We start from the raw sequence: 25,768 nt of genomic DNA, 5'->3' as shown, positions 1-25,768 counted from the left end.
GCCAGTAAACTATTCAGAAACATCACTCAAGCCTCATGAAAGGAGGTGGCACTGATTGCTAACCCATCATCCTGTCCACCAATGGAGTTCAATGACCTCACCATCACAGGGAAGGTACACCATGAAACATTGAAAGAAAGACAGGCCACTTAGTTCGCTGAGCACATTCATCCATTCAACTAGATTTCCATCTTGCCTCTGTTTACCCACCATTTGCTGTATATTTGCCCAACAACAATCCGTTGGCCTCAGTTGTGACTCAGTGTCCAATATGGAAATACTCTCTGATTTCGAGCTGCACTTCTTGACTTCCACACAATTTCTGGACCACAGGTGAATTCTCTAAACACCTCACAAGAATGTCACTAACACACTCCCTTCCTTCTTGCAGGAGAGAGTCACTGGAGGAGGCTGAACCATTCATCGTACCTGGAAGGGAAGGGCTGACCTAGGCAGGCCCAGGAGAGCCGAGGCGATGGGACGTGGTGAGTGGGAAGAATTGCCCAGTGTTCTTTCTCCTCTCTTACCTCTCCCACTCCACATGACAACTTTTACCTGCCAATCATCCTTCTTTCCTGCTCTCCCTTCGCTTTGACTCATAGGGTGCTGGGGTGACCACCCAAACCACTGCCAGCAGCTTACCTATCCTTTTTTAGGTCCTCCTCCACTTGCGAAAAGGTTGGATCAGAGAATTCCCATTGGGGCATCCAATGGGAACCATCAATAATCAGTTGGAGCAACCGCCACAGTGTTCAAGCAACAGTAGAGAAAATAACCAATGAAAATGCACCAAACCACAGAAATGCCACAATGCCCTTTCCTTACAATTCTGTCCCATTAATCTCTGAACTCCCCCCAGGAACCTTGGTGCTCTCAGCCTTCCACCAGCAGCTTCTCCAGTTAGTCACTGACTGTCCACCCTTTCCCTTTGTCCTTGCAGGAAAATCTCACCAGCAAGAGGTCCCGACAACAGGAATCTGAACTGACCTGCACAATATTCCCCTGTGCAACAACACTATCTTACCACTGTGGCCATTGGTGTCGGTGTCCAAAGATGTATGACCACCATTGTAGAAACAAAAATAAAATAATCTCTTGCCGGACCATTATTTCAGCTGCCCTCCCTGGATCTCAGAGGAGAGTCAACAGAGCCAAAAATTTAATCTGAAATTAATTTTAAATGATTTCTGCACTCTTTAGTACTCTATCACATAGTCTTTGTATTTATTCTTTGGTGAGCTAGATTAGTTCTAACAAGTTCTGTAGCAAGGATGACCTCCAGATATTCTTACATTTCTATTGGCGGTTAGCTGCGATTCGGACTCCAGGCATTGTTTTTTCAGTCCATAGCTCTCACACTTAGTTTGGAATAGCTGGGTGTGTAGATCTGACACTTGGCCTTCCAATAATGCTTGCCCAGTTTCAACACCTACAAGGCGAGGTGCCAGTTCATGGAGGTCGTCTTCCTGGAAATATCAGAAAGCAAAGTATAGAGCCGTAGAGTTTTACAGCATGGAAACAGGCCCTTTGGCCCAACTTGACAATGCTGACCAAGATGCCCATCTAAGCTAGTCCCATTTGCCTGCATTTGGCCCATATCCCACTGAACCTTTCCTATCCATGTACCTATCCAAGGGCCTTTTAAATGTTGTTAATGTACCTGCCTCAACCACTTCCTCTGGCAGCTCATTCTATATATGGACCGTACATTCATGTTGAGAAAAAGGATTATTTTAGGTTCTACACAGTAAAGTCCTTCAGTTTTTCTTGGTGAACAATAGAACAAAATTTGCATCAACAGAAACACTGGCAGCTCTCCTGACTTTAAGAAAAAGCAAATTACAAAAGGAATTCACACAATGCTAAAAGTTGAAGAACAAAGATGTAAAATATGGAAAAGGAAACTGCAGAAAGTAATCTGCCTCCTTCAGTGCTCTACTGCATAGGAAGTCTTCATCTGATTTATGCCCAGTGAGCAAATGGAACCCACAACATGACCCCCATCCTCAACAGATGGGAAATAAGTTGTTCTGCATTTGTCCATTTGTAGTGACCTGGATTTTGCCATCAGCGAGGAAGTGGCAGCATACACCACTATTCTTAAAGAAATATGGCCACAAGGATCTAGTAATTGTCAGGAATGGATTACCCTTTCCAGACACTGGTTAGTGTCAAGCAACAGTTCCATGGGCTTTCATCAGACCTGTTGAACTACCAATCACATTGAAGAATTCTCATAGACAGCAAACCAGAGATTTAATTCTAAATTAACTTTTTAATCAGTTTACAGATAGCAAAGATTAAAACTTAGACAAGTTTAAGACATAAGCTGAAATAACATAAAATGTTAAAAAAAGAAAAGTAATTCATTTTCAATTATTTTTCAAACCAATGGATTTTGAAATACTTGTTCTGGGACATTTACACTCTACTATAGTAATTCCTTGATTTACAAAAGATTGATTTACAATTGATTTACAATTCCTTGATTTGCCATTTCTGGAAAATGTTTTTTTTGAGAGAAATTTCATAAATGGAAAGACTGTGCAAACCACGTTATGGGTATTTTGGTGCAGTGTATTCCTATCTGCAGAGAGTCAAGTACTCTTCATTATAGTGATAAATAACTTTGTAAATTGAAGACATGTTTTCAGTGTCAATAGATTTGTAACAAAAATAAAATGAGGAATTATTTCATATAAAAGTAGTTTTTCAGAGCCAGAGAGGTTATTCATCAGCAGTCAGTTTATCTGAAAACATTATTAAAATGTTAATTGCACTTCATTTAGCAATGCAGGAGTACTTCCATGTGTTTTAAAATGTTGACATTCCTGTCATTCCAGTGATTTCAAAAAGCTTCTACAATGAGCTCTAAGTACGCAAAACATTAGAACATAAGAAATAGAAACAGGATAAAGCCATTCAACTGCTCATGCCTGCTCTACCATTCAATAACTTCATGGCTGATCTCTAATCTCAGTGTCACATTCCTGCACTAACCTACATCCCTTCAATCCTTTAATATCCAAAAAACCTATCTATTTCTGAGCTCCCATGGTCCACTTGGAAAGAGAATTCCAAAGATTCATTACCCTCTGGGTGATATAGTTTCTCCTCCTCTCAGTCCTCAATGGGACACCACTTATTTAGGGAGGGTGACACTGATTCTAAACACCCTAAGCAAGGAAAATAATCCCTACATCTACCCTTTCAAGCTCCATAAGATTGCTGTAAATTTTCTCTATAGAATACCAGTGGGGGGGGAGGGTGGGGAGGGGTGGTCACTGATAGCTAATTTTGGATTTGCATATTTGATGGTGCTGACTCTGCTATGTGGTTCACAATGTAAAAATAGGAAACAATTACACTTTTTCCATCATTACAAATCTTGACCGGTATTTAAACGGGAGTCCGAGACAATTCATGTGTCACAGAATGGAAGGAGACAGGTAGAAACTACCTCTGCCTGATTTCTGATTCCCAAATCACCATTTCCATTCCAATGCCACTGATCAGATGAACTGAAGTTGATATTACCTTAATTTCTTAATGGGTTATTCAGCTTCAAGTTTCTACAGGGATTGTCTGACCTCCTGCCAAAAATTTGTCCTTTTATAATTTAGGGCTTGCTTAACATTGTCCTTTTTGTAACAGTGGTCATCTGAACTGCAGCTCTAACATTCATGAACATGAAGTAGAATTTGGAGAGAAACCCTGTGCATATTCAGGGGCTTTGTCTCTTCCCTTGGAATGAAAATACGTCAAAGGAACAAATACGTCTTGGTTCAACACTGCCCACAATACATTGCCAGGGAATCTGCATCAGAATTGAGCATTGCTCTACTAACAGACAGCTTTAGTGAGCAAGATCATGTTTTAATACTTGCCTGTGTGATACTGGCCAGATCTCCACCTTCACTCATTTCCTTGAAGTTCCAATGCTCTTGGTGGAACTCCAGGGAGTCATTCAAGGTCTGCATCTGGTTTTGTGGCTGTTCCTCAGGCTAAAAGAATCAGGAAGAACAAGTTGTTGAGTATCTTAAGTGGTAAAACATTTTTTCACTTTATAGGAATTGTTTCTATTGATTTCTTAAAGTGTAATTTGATGTTCCCATTGGCAAACCTTATCCACCAGCAGTGCACAGTGGAAGCTCAGTCACATGCTCCTAGTATTCTCCAACAAAACACAGGAAGTTGTAATAAACGCAGCTTTAATTATCAACGCGCTCTCAAAGGGGAATGCTCTGCAATGGAAACGCTAACGTGATAGTGACATTTTAATCTCAGAATAGGTTCATATGTTGAATGGTGCAGTGCACAATGGTACAGAATGGCCTGGGGATCGTAATGTGGGTGGATGCTGGGGTAGTGGGGTGGGGAACTGGAGATCCGCTGCCTCGGTAAAGCAGCCAACATAATCAAAGACCCCACCCATCCCAGACATTCTCTCTTCTCCCCTCTCCCATCGGGCATAAGATACAAAAGTCTGAAAGTATATACCACCAGGCTCAAGAGGAGCTTCTATTCCACCGTTATAAGACCATTGAATGGTCCCCTAGTATGATAAGATGGACTCATGACCTCACAATCTACCTCGTTATGGCCTTGCACCTTATTGTCTGCCTGCACTACACTTTCTCTGTAACTGTAATACTTTATTCTGCATTCTGTTATTGCTTTTCCCTTGTACTACCTCAATGCACTGATGTAATGAAATGATCTGTATGGATGACATGCAAAACAAAGTTTTTCACTGTACCTTGGTACAAGTGACAACAATAAACCAATTTACCAATTTAACCAATTTACCAAACAGATTGGTGACTACTTTGCTGAAAATTTATATTCAGTCTTTAAGAGTGACCCTGAAATTCCAGCAGCCTGTCACTTTAATTTTCCATCCCACGTCCACTCCAATCTCTACACTGTTCCAACAAGGCTCAACATAAGCTCAAGGAACAGAACTTCCATCTTTTGACTAGGCACATTGCAGCGCTTGAGAGTCAATATTGAATTCAACCATTTCAGATAACAAGTCTTTCCTGTTTGTATCAGCAGTGGCAAGTTCTGTTGTCAGGTCACACGACTATAACATTAACTACGTTATCCTCTCTCCACAAATACTGCCTGATAGAACATAGAACAGTACAGCACAGGAACAGGCCCTTCAGCCCACAATGCTGTGCCAAACTAATTAAATTAATAATCAAATGCCCAACTAATCTAATCCCTTCTGCCTCGTCAATGTTCATATCCCTACAGTTCCGGCACATTCATGTGCCTACCTAAGAGTCTCTTGAACACCCCTATCATATTTGCCTCCACCACCACCCCTGGCAGTGCGTTCCAAGCACCCACCACACTCTGTGTAAAAAACCTGCCCTGCCCAACTCCTTTGAATTTAGAGAAATAAAGGACTGCAGATGCTGGAATCTAAATGAAAAACACAATGATGCTGGAGGACCTCAGCAGGCCAGGCAGCATCCGTGGAGGAAAGCAGGTGGTCAAACGTTTCAGGTCAGGACCCTTCTTCAGAACTGAAGATGGGAAAGGGGCCCCCATCTCTCCCACAAAGGCTCTCCCACATCTTCTGCCTCCAAGCACATGTTCTCTCCTTTATCCTTGTGGTCCTACCCTCTCCCTAGTTATCCCCTTGCTCTTGATGTATGTACAGAATGCCTTGGGATTCATGTTAATCCTACTTGGCAAGGACTTTTCAAGGCCCCTTCTGGCTCTCCTAATTCCCTTCTTGAGTTCTTTTCTGGCTTCTTTATAATCCTCAAGGGCTCTGTTTGATTTTAGGTTCCTAAACATTACATATGCTTCCGTTTTCTTCTTGACCAAATTCACCACCTCTCTCGTCATCCAAGGTTCCCTTACCTTGCCATCCTTGTCCTTCCTTCTTATTGGATCATACTTGTCCTGTACTCACTCTGTGCAGTTGATCTTTAAACACCCTCCACATGGCAGATGTGGATGCCCAGAAACAGCTGTTCCCAATTAACTCTCCCTAGTTCCTGCCTAATATTCTCGTAATTCGCTCTGTTCCAATTTAATGCTCTCCCACAAGGTCCATACTTATCCTTATCTATAGTTGTCTTAAAACTTAAGGAGTTGTGGTCACTGTTCCCTAACTGTACTCCACTGAAATGTCAATCACTTGGTCAGGCTCATTACCCAACACCAGGTCCACTATAGCCCCTCCTCTTGTTGGGGCTATGTAATGTTGATTTAAGAACCTTCCTGGATGCATTGAACAAATTCTGCCCACTTTCTGACCTGGTGCTCTGGTTCCCAAACTAGTTTAAACCCTCTTGAGTAGCACTAGCAAACCTCCCAGCCAGGATATTGGTTCCCCTCCAGTTGAGATGCAATCCATCCCTCTTTTACAGGTCACCCCTCTGTAAAGACTATACAGAGCTCTGTAAGCTCTAAATCTCTGTAAGGTCATCCCTCAGCCCCCTAGGTTCCAGTGAGAATAAACCCAACTTATCCAACCTCTTCTTATAACTACAGCCCTCCATTCCAGAAAACATCCTGGTGAATCTCTTCTGCACTGTCTCAACTGCTACCACATCTTTCTGTAGGTGTGGCAACCAGAATTGTACACAAAACTCCAATTGCGATCCAACCAAGGTTCTGTACAGCTGCAATACAATGTCCCAACTTTTATACTCAAAATTTTGTATATATACTTTTTTTTGTAAGGCTACAATGTCCATGAAACTGTACCCCTACAACATGTAGCAGTTGCTATTCCACTGTTTACCATGGATGAGATTTTCTGTTTTGCTTTGAATTAAAACCATTAATATTCTATTACTTAAAACTTATTAAAACTTTAAAACTTTACTTATAGCACAGTAACAGGTCCTTCTGGCCCAATGAGTCTGTGCCGCCCATTTAAACCCATGTTAACCTACCCGTACGTCTTTGGAAGGTGGGAGGAAACCAGAGCAGCCGAAGGAAATCCACGCAGACACGGAGAGAACGTACAAACTCCTTACAGACAGTGGCCGGAGTTGAACCCGGGTCACTGGTGCTGTAATAGTGTCACACTAACCGCTACGTTACCTTCACTAAACACAACTCAAATCAAATGGGACAAGGAATTAGTCAAATGAACTGCAGCAACTGACTGTGTGACAGGATGAGAGCAAATTGGGGAAACTAGACACTTCATTGTTGCCTCACAAAATATTTTGCTTTTTATTTTCTCTGTCGCTGCCCTTATTCATCAATGAACTAGATGGCACTAAAAGCACTGCGTCACCAGTATAACATTGTTTCCACTCTGTCACAGACATTCCCTCTGTTCTCTCCACCCACTCCCCAGTTGCAACTTAACACACAGTTGTTCTCCCACTCTTCAGTTGTGATGAACCTCACATCAGTGCTGGGGAAATTAAAGGAGAACATTCTAAGGGATAGGATTTATGTACATTTGAAAAGGCAGGGACTGATCAGGGATATTGATGAACAGAGGGACCTTGAGGTTCAAGTCCATAGTTCCCTAAAAGTGGCAACACAGGTAGATAAGGGTGCTATGTACTTGTACCCCTCGGTCTCACTGTTCAATAACACTCCCCAGGGCCGTGCCATGCACTGTGTATGTCTTGGTCTGGTTTAACTTCACAAAATTCATCACTTTGTGCTTGTCCAAGTTAAGTGCCAACAGCCATTCCCTTGCCCACTTTGCCAGTTGATCTAGATCCTATCGTAACCTTAGATAACCTTCTTCACTGTACGCTATACTACCAGATTTGGTGTCATCTGCAAACTTTCTAATCATGCCACCTATACATATGACAAACAATAAAGGACCCAGCACCAATCCCCACAGCACACCATTGGTTACAGGTCTCCAATCTGAAAAACAACTCTCTGCCTCCTACCACCACGTTAATTTTGAATCCAATTTTTCTCTCTCACCCCAAATCCTGTGTATTCTGACCTTCTGGATCAGCCTACCATGCGGAACCTTGTCAAAGGCCTTGCCGAGGTCCATGTAGACAACATCCACTGCCCTTCCCTCGTCAATTCTTTTGGTCACCTCCTCAAAAAAAAAATCAAATTTGAGAGGCACGATCTCCCACAAACAAAGGCAATGCTGACTATCCCTAATCAATCCTTGCCTTTCCAAATGCAAATAAATCCCATCTCTCAGAATCCTGTCCTGTAACTTTCCTACCACTGATGTAAGGCTCACCGCCTGCTTGTTCTCTAGCTTGTCCTTGCAGCCCTTCTTAGATAAAGGCACAACGTTAGCCACCCTCCCGGTACCTCAGGCATGGCTGACAAAGATACAAAAATTTCTGCCGAGGCCCGAGCAATCTCCTCCCTTACTTCCCACAATGTCCCAGGATACACCGGGTCAGGCCCCAGGGATTTATCCACCTTTATGCACTTTAAGACTGCCAACACCTCCTCCTTTGTAATGTTGATATGGAGGCAGTAGAATCAGATACGATCATTATATTTGGACAGGCATTTGTAGATGGACAAAAGGTCAGTATGGATGTGGTGGGCCGAAGGGCCTATCTCTCTGCTGTACAACACCACAGATGCCCTGTGACCTGCTCAGTATTTCCAGTACTGTCTGTTTTACAAAACAAATTGTAAAGTATTTTAAATTTAAAAGTGTTTCTCATGTCACTTAGTACTTAAATGTTGTTTGTATAATGGTAAGGTTTTGCAAAGACTGTTGACATTAAGTTAAAATTTATATTAACATGATGGTCAAGAAATGATGCTAACTGCAAAGAATGTGCTGGAACAGAATTATGTTTCAAACTTCCAGACTGTGAAGGGCGGGACACCAATTTAGATTGTGGTGTTGTCGGAATAGACAGAAAAAAGCTCTGCTGGAACAATTACATTAAATCTACCAAGGAACTAACAAATCATTATCTTTGAACAAGGAAAAGTAGGGACAAAGCAATGGTTAAGAGAAAGAGAGAACAAAAGGAGGGGCTGAGAAGGTCAAAGGACTATGCTAATGAAGATAACATCATTTATGGCAGAATACTATTAAATTAGTGTGAGGGTCCCAGTCAAGCAATAGTTCAGTCAGCAGATAAAATGTAAAATGTAATTTTGAGATGCTCAGTGAGATGGCTCAGGAAATTGGTAGTTATCATCTAAGATCAAGGAAAGAAAAAGCATATAAAGTATTGGCTTAGTGAAAGTGTGTATATGAAACAGGGAGAGAGAGGGGGGTGGGTGGGAGAAAGAGAGAGGGAGGGAGAGTGCAAGTGTAACCAGAGGAGAATCTGCTGTCAAAAAAAGGACATGGCAGGAAGGAAAGAAACTGTGCCGCAGTCACTGGAGGGCCAGCCACCGAGGTTTCAAAGAACCGTCTCTGACTCCCGTCTTTGTTAAGGATTGTGTCTTTGTACTGGATGCTACTTAATTAATAAATCTGTTGTACTTAAGGACATATACCTGTACCCCATGTAGTAGACATGCAAAAGTCTCTTGAATTAGTTTAACTTAAAATTTGAAAATAAAACGACAAACCGGTGAATGTCACAGTGGTGACTGACATGGGACTTGACTGACAATGGAAATTGGGTAGTATTGTGAACGAGCCAACAGAAATAAGAGTGTTCGCTTTATCACTGTAAGATTCTTGTGGAGTGTTAGTTATGTTGACCGATTGTCTCTTGAAAGTGCACAGGGAACCTCTGGGGAGATGGGCAAGGACTGGCTGGATCTGCAATGTACAGACACTGTTAGAGGAGTGTCTGAATAAACATCCAAGTGTATCTGTTCAGGACACACTGGTGTTCAGTTAAGCATAAGAAGTGGAAGCCAGAAAGGGCCATGAGTTCGTTTACATACATTACCGTGTATAGTGCAGAACAAGTCTACGAGATTACTGTTGCTCATGATGAAGATATCAGGGATGTAGAATCAGATTGAGCTTCCATAGTGCGAAATGATTGCTGGAGCCTTGACCAACATGTTCGTGTCCTCCCTAGCCACAGGCGAGGTCCCAGAAGACTGGCCAGAAGCTAATGTGGTCCCATTATTCAAGAAGGGAAGTAGGGATAATCCTGGAAACTGTAGACCAGTGAGTCTCATGTCAGTGGTGGGAAGTTACTGGAGAAGATTCTTAGGGATAGGATTTATGAGCATTTGGAAAACCATGGCCTAATTAGGGACAGTCAGCATGCCTTTGATAATATAAGATATCTTTATTAGTCACATGTACATCGAAACACACAGTGAAATGCATCTTTTTGCGTAGTGTTCTGGGGGTTCCCGGTGCCAACATAGCATGCCCACAATTTCCTTACCCATACACCTTTGGAATGTGGGAGGAAACTGGAGCACCTGGAGAAAACCCATGCAGATACAGGGAGAAAATACGAACTCCCTACAGAGGGCAGCCGGAATTGAACCCTGGTCGCTGGCGCTGTAATAGTGTTACACTAACTGCTACACTGCCATGCGGGGCAAGTCGTGTCTTACTAACTTGATTGAATTTTTTGAGGAGATGATGAAGCTGATTGGTGAAGGTAGAGCTGTGGATGTTGTCTACATGGATTTTAGTAAGGTGTTTGACAAGGTCCCTCATGGGAGGCTCATCCAGAGAATTAAAATGCATGGAATCCATGGTGAATTGGCCATTTCAATTCAGAACTGGCTTGCCCATAGAAGACAGAGGGAAGTAGTTGATGGGACTTATTCTGCTGGAGGTCTGTGACTAGTGGTGTTCTGCAGGGATCTGTACAGGGGCCTCTGTTGTTTGTGATTATATATAAATGACCTGGATGAAAACGTAGATGGGTGGGTTAGTAAGTTTGCAGATGATACGAAGTTTGGTGGTGTTCAGGATAGTGTAGAAGACTGGCAAAGGATACAGTGGGATATAGATAAGTTGCAGATATGGGCGGAGAAATGGCAGATGGAGGTTAACCTGACTAAATTTGTAGGGTTGCACTTTGGGAGATCAAATGTAAAGGGACAGTACACTGTTAATGGCAAGACCCTTAACAATGTTGATGTGCTGCGGGATCTTGGGATCCAAGTCCATAGCGCCCTAAAGGTGGCTGCACAGGTTGATAGGGTGGTAAAGAAGGTATATGGCACGCTTGCGCTTATTAGTTGAGATACTGAGTTCAAGAGTTTGGAAGTTATGTTGCAGCTTTATAAACTCTAGTTAGGCTGCATCTGGAGTATAGCAGTCAATTCTGGTTGCTCCATTATAGGAAGGATGTGAAGGCTTTGGAGAGGGTGCAGAAGACATTTACCAGAATGCTGCCTGGATTAGAGGGCATGTGCTACAAGGAGAGGTTGGACAAACTTGGGTTGTTTTCTCTGGAGGGGAGACTTGATAGAGGTTTATAAGATTATGAGAGACATAGATAGACAGCCGGTATCTTTTCCCCAGGGTTGAAATGTCTAATACCAGAGAGCATGCACTTAAGGTGAGAGGGGGGTAAGTTCAAAGGAGGTGTGCAGGGCAAGTTTTTATTTTACACAGAGAGTGGTGGGTGTCTGGAATGTGCTGCCAGGGGCAGTGGTGGAGACAAATACAACAGAGGCATTCAAGAGGCTCTTAAATAGGCACATGAATGTGTATAAGATAATGAGAGGTATTGATAGGGTAGATAGTCAGAGGCTTTTCCCCAGGGCTGAATTGGTGGCCACAAAAGGACATAGGTTTAAGGTGCTGGGGAGCAGATATAGAGGAGATGTCAGGGGTAAGTTTTTTACTCAGAGGGTGGTGAGTGCGTGGAATGGGCTGCCGGAAACGGTGGTGGAGGCTGATACGATAGGGTCTTTCAAGAAACTGTTAGATAGGTATATGGACCTGAGTAAAATAGAACGCTATGGGTAAGCCTAGTAATTTCTAGGGTAGGGACATGTTTGGCACAGCTTTATGGGCCGAAGGGCCTAAATTTTGCTGTAATTGTTCTATATTCTACGAACGTGCAGAGAATGGAGGGATATGGACACTGTGTAGGCAGAAGGGATTCGTTTAGTGGCATTTGATTACTAATTTAGTTAGTTTGGCACAACATTGTGGGCTGAAGGGCCTGTTCTTGTGCTGTACTGTTCTATGTTCTATGTCCTCTAAGTGGTCCAGGCAGTGCTGATTATTCAACACAGTGATTTGTGTGCAAATACAGTTCAGAATGGCTCAGTGATCAGAATATAGAGGGAACCACTTCGCTTGGAAATTAGAAGATTTTTCAAAAATTAAGAAGAGCAGGTAGAGTGGTAAAGAAGACAGATGACAACACAAGTAGAGAGGGTGAAGAAGGCGTATGGCATGCTTGCCTTCATCAGTTGGGGCATTAAGGGTCAGGAAGTTATGTTGCAGCTGTATAAAACTTTGGTTAGGCTGCATTTGGAATATTGTGTTCTGGTTGAAAAATTACAGGAAGGATGGGGTGGCTTTGCAAAGGCCGCAGAAACGCTTCACTAGGAGGCTGCCTGAATTAGAGACTATTAGCTGTAAGGAGAGGTTGGACAAACTTGGATTGTTTTCTCTGGAGTGCGGGAGGCTGAGGGGAGAAATGATCGAGATTTATAAAATTGTGAAAGGCATAGATAGAGTAGACAGAGTCTATTTTCTAGGGTAGAAATGTAAAATATCAGAGGGCATAGCTTTAAGTTGAGAGGGGGTAAGTTTAAAGGAGATTTGAGAGGGAGTTTTCTTTTACGCAGGGAGTGATAGGCGCCTGGAACATACTACCAGAGGTAGTGGTAGAAGCAGACACAATAGTGGTGTTTAAGAGACATTTAAACAGGCACATGAACATGCTGGGGATGGAGGGATATGGATCATGTGTAGGCAGATAGGTTCAGTTTAATTTGGCATTACTGTCAGCACAGACATCGTGAGCCAAAAGCCCTGTTCCTGTGTGATACTGTTCTATGTTCCATGAATCTAGCAGAAGTTCATATCCATCTACATTAAGGTCTCTGCTTTATGTTAGTACGAGGGGCAGGCATGGTAGTGTAGCGGTTAGCGTAACGCTATTACAGCACCAATGACACGGGTTCAATTCTGGCCACTGTCTGTAAGGAGTTTGTACATTCTCTCTGTGTCTGCGTGGGTTTCCTCCCACATTCCAAAGACGTACAGGTTAGGAAGTTGTGGGCATGCTATGTTGGCGCCGTAAGCATGGCGACACTTGCAGGCTGCCCCCAGAACACGCTACGCAAAAGATGATTTCATTGCGTGTTTCGATGTACATGTGACTAATAAAGATACTGTATCGTATCGTAATCTGTATGTGCAGAAAACCACATAAGGCAAAAAAATCCTGACCTAAGTACAGAAAACTCAGTGCATGTACTGCTTAGTTAAGATTTAAGATTAAGATTTCTTTATTAGTCACATGTACATCGAAACACACAGTGAAATGCATCTTTTATATAGCGTGTTCTGGGTGCAGCCCACAAGTTCCTGGTACACTGGCTGTGATAGTGCGAGAGGAAGCCACATATCCCTGACCAAATACAGCAGCAAAAGCAGCAACCTCAGGAACCCTGGAGACAGGTGCACTTGTGGGATCACAGCCCCTCGGTTATTCTTAGTTTCAGGCCTGTGTCCGACAGTTAGACTCAATTACCCCACAAACGCACCCCATAGAATTGGCAGAGCGCCAGCTGGAGTTTCAGTATTGCCCTTCAATTTGGAAGATAGTGAGTTAAAGCACATTATTTTCACTGTACCTTCCTCAAAAGAATTACAAAGTGACCTTCTTTTTATTGTCTTTAATCAATGCACAAACCTACACAATGTGATTGATGCTACACAACCTGCTTTAGGGATAGATGTGTACTCTTGAAAAAACTAAACAGGCTCCCCACAAAGATCCTGCAGCATTCAGGAGTTGGTTATAAGATGGTACAGGTGCACCCCAGAGAAACTCATTTACAAGGAAAAAAATCATGCTTCTTTAAAAAGGTATATCTTAAGAATACACAGCAACCTTAAGCCGTCACATTACTCGCAGTACAAAATGAGCTTATCTCCCACAACCAGTGCATTGGTTTTGACTAAAAATCAAAGCCATTGAACCCAGAAAGAAAAACTATTAACTTAGAAGGACTCTACACACTTCTGTCTGTGCCACCCTCTTAAGGGGTCAGCAATATGTTTTAGAAAAACAGAAAACACTGGAAACGTTCAGCAGGTCAGGTGACATTTGAGGAAAGAGGAACGGAGAATAATGGTTCAGGTCGATGACCCTTCACAGTATGTTTTGTGCATACCTCTTAAGGCAAAGCAGTCCTGGCCCAAGTACAGAAAACTTGTGCATGTATTGATTAGTTCCTAGTACACTGGCTGAGATAGTGGCAGAGGAAGCCACAGATCCCTGAGCAAATGAACAGAATGTTTTAATTGTGGTAAGATCAAACACACTGCCGGAGATTGCAGGTGAAATAGGTTTCATTATCTGAGTTCCGCCATGGATCAGAGATTAGAAAGTAAGAAAGCTCAGAGGCTGCTGGAGTTTTAATTGATGTGGGAGTGTTTGAATGTATGTGCTTGTATGATAACTTCCACCATTTTATGTTCTAAAGCTTCAAAAGTTGTCTTGAAGTGTTCGTGATTGCACTTTAAAGCTGTCATGCCTGTTTAACCCTTGAGAGTCAAGTGTGTGAATGTTGTGTGTTTTAAAATATTGTTTGAGGTTTGGCAATGAAGGAGAGAGAAAGGGAGAGGGGATGAAAAAGGGAATGAGGATGTGAGAAGGCTGACCCGTGTTTGTTAGTTTGTGTGGGAAAGAAATTCGTATTAATCCCATGTTCTCTCTGAACCGATCAGGAACCAGAGAATAGGATGTGACCAAGGAAAAGATTCTATGCCATTTAGTGTGAAATAAAGCTGCAAGATTTCATTTTAAGAATCAATGTGCCTATCAGAAATTGCATGAATGCGAGAGCTGTGTGAAGCTCCACTTTTCCTTGGCATTAGTGTTAAAATGTTATTTTACTGTGGAAATCTTTTTAAAGTCCTACACTGTTTTTAAAGGTTCTCAAAAAAAGAACATACAATCCTGCATTTTATTTTTCCCCTTTTAATGAGGATGTTTCTTAAGATAGAGTAGACAGTCAGCGCCTCCTTCCCAGGGCACCGATGCTCAAGACGAGAGGGCATGGCTTTAAGGTTATGGGTGGGAGGTTCAGGGGAGATGTCAGGGGGAGGTTTTTCACCCAGAGAGTGGTTGGTGCATGGAATGCGCTGCCTGGGGTGGTGGTGGAGGCAGATACATTGAACAGGTTCAAGAGCTTGTTGGATAGGCATATGGAGCAGTGTGGGATGGGGGGATATGCGGGAGGAAGGGGTTAGGTAGTGTGAGGGTGGTTTGATGGACGGCATAACATGGTGGGCTGAAGGGCCTGTTTTGTGCTGTATGGTTCTATGGTTCTATGGTTAAAGTGATATTAGTATAGTTCCTGATGGTCTATTTGATTTGGGATCCTAGAGGCAGATTCTGTGTGAAAATATTAAAAATCAAAAAACAGTGTTAGGCAATGAATTCGTTGATTCACATTCACACTCCAGATGATGCCAATGTAGGTGAGAATGCAGGGAAGTTAATCTTTTCTCCCCTGACAGCTCTTTTTTCGGTGTTTAATTTTAAATGAATATTCTAAAGGTGACAATTTAATCCTCTGGGCTCTTGTGTGGAACCAGAGTGGATTTTGACCCTTTTCTCATTTTAGACAGATGCCATTGGCTTTTGAACCATGAGAGGTGTGGCAAGAGATTCAGCAGCACATAATCGAAGACCCCACCCACCCCAGACACTCTCTCTTCTCCCCCTTCCCATCGGGCAGAAGCTACGAAAGCCTGAAAGCATGTACCACCAGGATCAAGGACAGCTTCTATCCCGCTGTTATAAGACTATTGAATGGTCCCTTTTTATAATAAGATGGGCTCTTGACCTCACAATCTACCTTGTCATGGCCTTGCACCTTATTGTCTGCCTGCACTGCACTTTCTCTGTAACTGTAACACTTTAGTCTGCATTCTCTTATTGTTTTCCCTTGTACTATCTTGAAGTAATGATGTGGTGAAATGATCTGAATGGCAAAACAAATTTTTTCACTGTACCTCAGTTCATGTGACAATAATAAACCAATTTAATAATTTAATTTAAAAACTTATCTGCAATCATCGGATGTAGCATTTGTACTTAAGGCTTTGCCTATCAGCGAATTGGACTGAACACATTCAGGGTCATTCGTTATTTTCTGGAACCAGAAGTACATAGAGAAATGTACCTGGAGTCCGAGGGAATGATAAAGTCTTGAATGACGCTAAAAACAAAGGGGTTTTGCTCTATATCAAGTAATAAAGTTTTAATTGGAAAAATAAAACTGAACTTTTGAAAAACCTGTCAGTCCAAAAATAGTTCTTTGTGCGTATGGAAAAAATAAACAAAGGCAGATTTCTGGCATTTAAATAATCAAAGAAGAATGCATTAGTAATTTAACATTTTAAAGATGTTATGGAAATGCAGTATTGATCAGAAATGTTTTTCTGGAATTCCTGAATAAAATGAAATGGTAATTCCAATCATATATTCTCAATCACAACTGGAAAAGCTTCTCCACCACATGGGAAGTTTCCCAAAAGTGTTTTTGATTAGGATTAAGTTACCTGGGTGTAATTCATTAACAAATTGTAAGCTTGATTTTGAAATTAAGATCAGGATATGTATAAATAAGAATAGTTAATTAATTACTCACTTGGAGAAGGTTATGTCCTTGCCTATGAACATTTCAAGGGAACTGAATTTGATATGCGACACACTGCGGGAATGCAAAGCGAATTTACACGGAAGAACAATTCTCAGATATGCACAGTTACTTGACAACAGCACATCATAAAATGGTTGTGGCTTGGCAAAGAGATTACTGTTTAAATCATCAGTGCACTGGCACAAACCTCATAGGGAAACTGATCCTGGAACAGTTAAGTTAGTCAAAACATTCAGATATTGATAATAAGTTGGGAGGAAAGAGGTTTAGAAGTTGTGGATTAGGAAAATTGAAGGTTAAGGCAATGCTTTGCAATGATCATGAGATGTTTGGAAAGAGGGTCTGAAAAATCTGTGTTTATTTTTACCAATGAGGCATTATGATTTTCTTTAGCTGCATCTTATTTATACTATTTAAGGAATGAAGGAAGTCGGCATGTGACACAGAAATGGCTATTCCTCTAATAGACAACCATTAACCATCTGTCAGAGCTCTTTAATTATTATGACAAAGCAAAACTATGTCAAATTAAGAATTTAGTTGAGATCTATTCAGCCAAACACAAGTGGGACAAAGTAAGCAACCATTAAGTACTGACTCTTATACAAGTTACTGGTCCGGATATCAGAGATGATAACATGGGATTAAGCATCAAAATTTCTTCCCTGGATTAGAACAATTTCATGTTTATTGGTTATAACACAGCTCATCCAGCACCAAACAAGGTCACAATTAAATATGACTACAGTTCAAAATCTCTGGGAAATGAATAAACACGGGAAGTAGGGGTAGACAGAAATATAGTTCGAGGAGTTGGCATCAAAATGTCTAGCCCTCAAGGCAGGGATTTGTAACAGGTAGATTAAATAAATAGTTAAGTTTTAAATGTAAAAAACTTTGTAAATGTAAAAAACGGTCACCTGGTCTGCATTTGGTCTCACCAATGTAGAGGAGGCCACACTTGAAGCACCGAATGCAGTAGATGATATTATATGACCGTTTTGCAGAACACCTGCGCTCTGTCTGTAACCACGATCCGCATCTCCCTGTTGCCAGTCACTTTGACTCCCCCTCCCACACTATCACTGATATGTCAGTCCTCGGCCTTCTCTACTGCCAGGAGAATTCCAAGCGCAAACTGGAGGAACAGCACCTCATTTTCCGTCTTGGAACCTTGCAGCCTAACGGCATGAACATTGAATTCTCCCACTTTAAGTAATCCTCACCCCTCCTTCCCCACAAAGACCCCCCCCCCACCATGCTTCTTCTCTTCTTCCCTTTCCTAGCCTCTTTTTTTCCTCCTTTTTCCTTTCTCCCCTTACCTTTGACCCATCCCCCGGTGGATCTGCTCTCCCCTCCTCCCCTGCACCTGCCAATCACTACCTCTTACCTGCATCTATCTATCTCCACCGTGTGCCCCCCCCCACCTCCCTCTGCTTTTCCCTCCTATACATTGGGCTTCCCCTTTTCCTATATTCAGTCCTGAAGAAGGGTCCTGACCAGAAATGTTGACTGCCTGCTTTTCTCCATGGATGCTGTCTGGCCTGCTGAGTTCCTCCAGCATCATAGTGTTTTTCATTTAAATTCCAGCATCTGCAGTCATTTGCTTCTCTAATTTAAACTGTGTGTTATGTTGGAAGCAGACAGATAAGCAAGGAAAGACATAAAATCTACCAAGGTGCCAAAGTATGGTATTTGAAACAATACTGATGGCGAGAAAGAACAAAGGAGGGGTTGAAGTAGACAAGGGACCATGTTAATGAAGCAAACATCATTTGTGGCAGAATGCTATTAAAATGGTGTGAGGGTCTATTCAGGCTGTGGAGAGGAAACAAGAATATTAGGAAAGGCTCAATATGCAAAAGAAGAATTGGAGCAAGTAACGAATAAAACATAAAATGTAGCTTTAAAATGCTCAGGGAAAGATGGTTCAGGAAATTGGTAGTTATGATGAGATAAAGTATGGGATTTGTGAGTGCGTTTGAGAGAGGGAGTGTGAACAAGTGGGATTATAAGGGTATCTGCAATCAACAGAACACAGCAGGAGGAAAATGGAAAGCGATGCAGTCACTCAGAGGAACGAGCCTCCAAAATTTCAAGGAACAGATTGTGACTTATGTCTTTACTGCTCATTGCTTCTTTGCACTGGATGCAAATTGCTTGATGAATCTGGTATGCTTATAGAACACAGAACACTACAGCACAGTACAGGCCCTTCGGCCCACAATGTTCTGCCGACATTTTATCCTTATAGACCTGTACCTTTCATGGTTTGTTGTCATGAATAAGACTCTTGAGTTAGTTTAAATTAAAATAAAACTATAAGCCTGAAAATCTTAGTTTTTGTAGCCTTTAGCTTGTTCATCTCTGATGTACAGTGAGGGGGTGGAGAAGGTGAATATTTAGAAGCTTTAGCTATATGCCTATTACAAGAACACAATATTCAAATCAGAATATTATCAACTCCCATAATGAGCAGTAAACTTTGTTGAGAAATTATTTTCTGCAACGTCACTCTCCATAATCTATCTTTAATATCTTGGCAGATATTTTCAATTACATTCATATAGTTATAGATTAATGTAACAAAATTGCATTTTAGATTCATGCCCTATATTCCCTATATTGTAAATTATTTACAAAGTTCTCCCAGCACTGCACAGCATTTCCCTTCAAAATAGATAACAAGGCAACTTAGTAAAATTGTACTAAATTGGATAATAGGAGTAACAGAAATAGCCTTAAATAATTACTTCATTTAATTTTTCCTCTGGTTGCTCAGAGGAATGTCCCCACCACCCTGTGGAGCCCCCACACTGCACAGCATCTCACCACTTCAATCTTAACCTCACCACATGTCACTGGAGTGTGCAAATCACAGGCATAAAGATGGGCAAAATTTCTTTGCCAAGAGATTGAAAAGCAGTGAAGCAGTTAATTTAGCATGGTGGGTTTTTATCTCTGGTGTAAAAACACAAATAGGATTTTAACTTTAGCACACTGCTTGGATAGTTTTAATGTGCCATTGCTAGGAGATCATCCTGAACGCTATATTGACACTGCATTTTCACTCAATTCTGTAGCAACTCCCTGCGGTGCCAAAATCCATTAGAATGTGTCAGAATATTGCACATGAATTAAAGGGCATCCAAACTACATAAACAAAAACACCACAGATAAAATAGGTATTCAAGACCTTTGTACTATTGCAAAACATGAACTGCATAGATTTCATTATCACTGTTACTCCTGGTTACATGTATTTATTTGTTAACTATTTTGTCTAAAACATTATTTTAAGCTTCAGTTTCCAAGACTGAACAATTAAAATAAATTCTTATCCTGCTAATTAAAACAGAAGACACTGAAAACGTTCAGCAGATCAGGCAGCACCTGTGGAAAGAGAAACAGTTAATGTTTCAGCTCTGGGACCCTTTGCCAGAACTGGAAAAGCGAGAGAGAAAAAAAAAACGAATTGGTTTTCAGCAACAGAGAAGGTGAGGGAGAGATGGGCAGAACGAGAGAATACCTCTGATTGGGTGAGACCAAATGGGCTAATGGAGGCAGTTCCAGTAGCAGTTAAAAGCATATCTGTGTAATATAGCAAGGCTGTGGGACATGCCAAGCAGGACAGACAATATTAATAGAAAAACTGAGCAAAAATGATGCCAAGCAGAAATGATCGGTTCTGATACAGATGGAAAGAAAGAGCAAGTTAGTTGGACAATTTGATACTAAGTCCTGCAGGTTTCAACTGATGGAAGGTGATGCGCTCTTCCTCAAGCTTGCATTAGGTCTCATTGTAACAGTGCAGGATGTCACAGACAGAAAGGTCAAAGGGGGAGTGGGATGGTGAATTAAAGTGCCAGGCAACTGTTCAGGGTCACTCCAATGGACTGAACACAGGTGTTCCACAAAGCAGTCAACCAATCTACATTTGGTTTGTCCTACATAGAGAAGGTCACACTGTGAACACCAAATGTAGTACCCTAGACTGGAAGTGCAAGTGAATCACAGCTTCTCTTAGAAAGACTGTTTGCGCCCCTGGATGGTGGGAAAGGGAGAGGTGAAAGGATAGGTGTTGCATCTCCTATGGTTGTATGGATTCCGAAACAGTCGTTCAGGTGAATCACTGATTCACTTGAACTTCTTCCAATCCAGTGCAGTCTTAATGAACACTAACTTGTTTTTTTCTCTCTTTCACAGTTTTGATGAAGGGTCCAGGACAGAAAACATCATTGCAATAGGAAAACCAGTTGGAAAATTAGGGTTACAAAGTGGGTCCATCACTTGCTCTGTTTTCCTGTGAGTGCTGTTCTCTCCAAAACTAACCTCCTCCTCCACCTCCCCCCCCCCCCCCCCCCCCCCCATCCCAGTTGCTCATCCTTGGTGTGATCTGTCCAAAGGCTATGGTTACCAGATCCACCTCTGCCCTGAATTAAGATTTCAGGTTGCAATAAAAGCTGTGATGAATGGTTAACAACACAGCAAAGCATTCCTCCAACCGCTGGATGAATTTCTCCTGGGAAAATTGACACTGACCAGGTATATCCATGCTGTGGAATTGCCTTGCTTCAAGTCTCTTCCTAATCTTCAGGAGATATTTGGGACACCTGATAGATTCTTTTGACTCCAGGTGTTGTGAACATGGTTCATAAAGTCATTCACAATGTCTATTTAACTTAGTCACTACACAAACAATTACGAAACAATAAAACTGCTAATGCTAGAAGTGTACAACAAATCATCAGAGCCTGTGTGACACAATCAGCATGCCTGGGCTTGTTATGTTTACATAAATCCTGTTTGATGAAGACCATAAGACTGAGGCCCTGTTCTCCAAACAAGATGGAACTAATTTTTCTCATCGGCATTAATTAAAACACAAGCTTTTGGCCAGCAGACAATGCTCTCTTGAGAGGTAGTCATTTGTTGCCAAATCTTCCTAACGCATGGGTTTAAAGTAGTGTTAATCCAATGAAAGAGCAAAGCTGTCAGCTAAAGTAATCATTGCTGGCTGAATTTTATAATTTCAGCTATAGTTGAAATTCGAAGTAGTTTGTGGTTATACAGCATAGGGGTTTATAAATCACACCACAACTGGGCCTGAATTTGTGCCCGTACAATAAAGCTGGTGTGCAAAACAATTTAGATTAATAATTCATGTCAGTTAGTCAGAGAAGAAGAATGTATACACTATTCTGATCTTGTCTTAAGAGTGATGCTCCGTAATGCTGAGAGAAACATTTACATTTACATCGTGGCTTTCTCAACTTCAGGATGTCGCAAAGCATTTTAGATTAAATGAGATTTCTTCAACACACAGAAGGCAGCCATTCAGCCCATTTTGTCTCTGCCAGCTCACAGCACTTCCATCAGCCCGATTCTCCTACTTATTTCCCTGTACCTCAATGTCCATCTACTCCCCCGGATCTCTTACCTACCATTACCTGTTAGGGGCAACTTGCAGGGGCCAATTAACCTACCAGCCATCATGTTTTTGGGATGTGGGAGGCAGCTGGAATACACAGGGGGAAACCCACATGGTTACAGGGTGAACATGCAAACTCCACACAGACAGCACCGGAGATGAGGATCCAACCGGGTGGCTGCAGATGGGAGGCTGCAGCGCTACCTGCTGCACCTCTGCGCTGCCTGGTTACAGCAATGGAATTCTTTTGAATTGTAGGAGTAGGGCAACTTTGCACACGCAATGACCAAATAACTTGTTTTAAGTTTTAGTTGTGGGAGAAATATTGGCAAAGACACCAAGGTTAACTTTCAAAAACAGGAGAAACCTAGTACAGTAGATGCTGGAATCTAGATGAAAAAACAACAAGATGCTGGAGGAACTCAGCAGGTCAGGCAGCATCCGTGGAGAAAAACAGTCTACGTTTCGGATCAGTCCTGCATGTTTTAGTCCTGAAGAAGGGTCCTGACCCGAAAATTTGACTGTTTTTCTCCACGGATGCTGCCTGACCTGCTGAGTTCCTCCATCATCTTCTTGTTTTTTCACCAAGATTAACTCCCCTGGCTACTTTTATATATTAAGGGCATCAAGCGATCTGAGGATAGTGCAGGAAAGTGGTGCTAAGGTAAAAGATCACCTGAGGCCCTATTGCATCGCAGAGCAGGTACAAGGGGCTATTACACTTGCTCCTTCAAAACAGTAGCACTGGATCTTTTAGGTTTGTAGAAAGCAGACAGGGCCTTGGTTTAAAACCTGAAATGTAAGGCAACTGACAGTGTACCGCTCCCGCAGGCTAGACGCTCCCCCTGTGTTACAGCCATTTGGGTACTGGAAATTTGCCCTTAAAGATTTCCCAAATCACTGCCCAAAAATTTGAGATATGGAATAAAACTCACTCTCATGGAAATTATGTAAGAAAAGTAAATAAATAAACACAAAATTTATTTTTTTCAACACGTTTTTTGATTCGTGCGCATGTTATGGAAAAATCGCGATATGGACCATTTTCTCGGAACACAACCCCCCCATAACGTGGAGCTCGCCTGTACCTCATCGTGACCACCACCTTGTATGAATTAAACTTAAACATTGTACTACGTTCCTACATTACACTGGAAACTACACAGGGACTGAAAATATTAACAGATGACTGTGGACAACAGGCAGGTGGGAATACATCAAGGCCACAGACTACAGAAAATTTGTAAAGGAAATTCTGTGTCTACATTTGAAAATAGTTATTTTGTTCCATTCAATGTTCTGGGCTAGAATTTTCAGTGGGCTGTGGGAGTAGTTTTTCCAAATCGGATAATTACACTGGAAATTTTGCCCATTTATTCCCAAATTTCCTGCATTGCCATAGAATTGTACAGCAGAAGACTGGATCCTTCTGTCCACTGTGCCAATGCTAACCATCAAGTTCCATCCATACTAATCCCAATTACCAGCACTTGGTCCCTAGCTTTCTATGCCTTGCCATTTCAAATATACATAACAATTGCATAATTTTAGGCATTAACAAAATACTCTGGAAATCATTCGTTCAGTTTGGTCTGCAGGTGCCAAAATGTTTCAAGAAACTACTTTCACAATACATCTTAAATGCATCTTTATAGGACTGATGAACTGGTTGCACAGAACTCTTGCCTGCAGACTCTTTTTTGGAAGGTGGACTTGGAGGGATCAATTAAGATGTCAAAAACAGTACAGCATGTGCTTTTATGAGCATTCAATAACATTTTAAAATGTATTTCATGAGAATCATTTTTACATAAAGGAGATCACATGTGCTCATCCCAGGTCTCAGCTAAAGACAACTGGGATTTGGAGCTACTGCATATAAAGGTATAAAAGGGTGAATTCAGTGATATCGTGCTGTTGTCACAGAACCTGGCCAGAGGCAGCATGGGTCTAGACAGACGAGATGCAGTAAGGCTGTTCCCAATGGCTGGGGAGTCCAGAACTAGGGGTCACGGCTACCAGGAATATGTTATTTGAACCATGATCAGGAGACGTTTCTTCACCCAGAGGGTGGGGAATTGTGGAATTGTTTACGATAAGGCAGTGGAGGCCAAGCTATTAAATAGGTTCAAGGAGCAGTTGGATATTATCCTTAAGGGATCAAGGGATATAGGGAGAAGGCTGGAAGAGGGTACTGAAGTGGATGGTCAACCATGATCATATTGGATGGTGGATTAGACCCAAATGATCTACTCCTGCTCCTATCTTCTACACTTCAATGTTTTTATAGATCATAGAACCAAACCTGTAGTGTTAATGGGTCTAAGAATTCCCCACCCAGTACAGCTCACCTTCTAGCATCAATTGTGCCTCAGTGAGTCGCAGAAGGTTTGTGGGTTCAAGTCCCAATACAGAGTTCTGAGTGCAAAAACAGCAGCTGATAATCTGGTGCAAGAATGAGGAAGGGCTGCATTGTCAGAAGGCAGGCAAGGCTTTGGTTTAACATCTCAACCCAAAAATACAAAATCCATTCTCTGAAGGGAAAAGGAGTTCTTCCCAGTGTCCTGGCCAATCTCTCAGCCTTGGGCAGACAACCTGGTCATTATCACATTGTGCAAACTGGTTATCATTTTCCTTGCACTATGACAGCAACTATATTCAAAAAGCAGTTTGCTCGCTATAAACTGCTTGATTTTGTGAAAAAGGGCAAAAGAAATGTCACCTTTCATTTTGGAAATCTTATATTGAAGTGGCATAAATCAACAATTTAGTTAATGTGTGAAAGCACATAGCCACCTCACTGTTCTCCTCCCTCAGGTACCAGCAGACTGTAGACAAGGGATCTCTTCTCTTCAAGGTCAGTTGTCCCAATCTACGATTAAAATGTTCAACTTCCTCTTCCAAGCTCCAGATCCTGTCAATAATTAATAATGGCAGCCTTACTCAATGACATTGGATAACTTCAGCTTTCTCAGTTCTTGTCACAGAATTAAGACTAGTCACCAATAGGTTAGACTTCATATTGTGTGCTCGGGAAGGAGCCATGCCTTCTGAACAGCGTCCCAGAAATTTGGGTGCCCATTACTAACGACCACCTGACCAGTGGAAGGTAAATTTTGCTCTACATTTCTTCTGATATGCACTTTCAGAGGGAAAGACTCCCTCACTGGAGGATGGGAGCTGGGTGGGGTGCAAAGATGAATTACTACACTTTGGTACATTTTGTGATATAATTTAGATCCTAAAAAAAATTTCAGAAAAAAGCTGGATGGCACAATAGGTAGAAGCCAAAGTCCCGCAAAGCTAGATGATACAATTAGGGCAGGATTACTCACATAGTTATTAGTTAATTTGATATGGTCAATATGATTTTTAGCAAGTCTTTTGGCAAGGTCTTACACTGCAGGCTGGTGAAAAAAGTAAAAGCAAAAGGGAGCTAGGGGAGGGTGGAAAATTAGATCCCAGGTTGTCCTCAGTGGCAGGAAGCAAAGGGTAATGGTTTACAGATGTTTTGTAACTAGAAGTTTGTTGCCTGTGGGGTTCCCCAGTATCCAGCCTTTCGCTTTTTGCAATATATGTTAATGATATAAATTTAATTGT

The 25,768-nt window shown here is 41.8% G+C and overlaps 1 long non-coding RNA gene across 1 annotated transcript; it reads right to left on the bottom strand.

Annotated features, from left to right (window-relative positions):
- Positions 1-1,352: 1,352 nt before the first annotated feature.
- LOC127567326 (uncharacterized) lies at positions 1,353-25,080 on the bottom strand. The gene is made up of 3 exons (XR_007955860.1): positions 24,965-25,080; positions 3,884-4,004; positions 1,353-1,462 (listed from the first exon to the last, which is right to left on the bottom strand). It is a non-coding gene; the product is annotated as an uncharacterized LOC127567326 (long non-coding RNA).
- Positions 25,081-25,768: the final 688 nt, after the last annotated feature.

The sequence above is a fragment of the Pristis pectinata genome, chromosome 2 (genome assembly GCF_009764475.1).
Source record: "Pristis pectinata isolate sPriPec2 chromosome 2, sPriPec2.1.pri, whole genome shotgun sequence".
Taxonomy (NCBI): Eukaryota; Metazoa; Chordata; class Chondrichthyes; order Rhinopristiformes; family Pristidae; genus Pristis; species Pristis pectinata.
Note: the sequence above shows the minus strand (reverse complement) of the source record. Positions and strands in the feature narration are given on the sequence as shown.